This window comes from Neophocaena asiaeorientalis, unplaced genomic scaffold (genome assembly GCF_003031525.2).
Source record: "Neophocaena asiaeorientalis asiaeorientalis breed wild unplaced genomic scaffold, Neophocaena_asiaeorientalis_V1.1 scaffold275, whole genome shotgun sequence".
Classification (NCBI taxonomy): Eukaryota; Metazoa; Chordata; class Mammalia; order Artiodactyla; family Phocoenidae; genus Neophocaena; species Neophocaena asiaeorientalis.
This window is the reverse complement of record NW_020173679.1, coordinates 6,830,207-6,830,679: the sequence shown is the minus strand read 5'-3', so window position 1 is coordinate 6,830,679 and position 473 is coordinate 6,830,207.

Here is a 473-nt window from a genome sequence, read left to right as displayed (position 1 = left end):
CCCCCGCCGTCCACCCATCCCTGAGGGTCCTCTGAGTTTCAGGGGCGTCTCTTGTGCGTTTGGGTATTTGGCACGTTCAGTGAATTCCATTGGCGAGCACCCGCTGTGTCACTGCGACACCTTGGCAGTGAGCCCAGGTCCCCACTACTCTCCTCTCAGCAGCTCCCACTCCCCCAGTGCCGGACCTCAGGAGCCGGCTTTGGACAGACCCTTCTTCCTTGCTCTCCACCCTCCTGGTCCTTGTTAGTCCTCTGTTCTTGGCTTTCCACCCTCTGCGTTCAGAGTCCACGTAAGGAACATCTCTATGAGAAGTGGTTACCTTACTGTTCTTTCCCCACCTCCCTCTCTAACCATCAATTCACTCCTGGCCTCCCCTTCCCTCTACAAGGAGCACGTTGCTAATTTATTTCCTCTTTTCTCAATTTCTGTACCAGACCAGGAGAATTTGACCGACATTTATAGAGCACCCAACG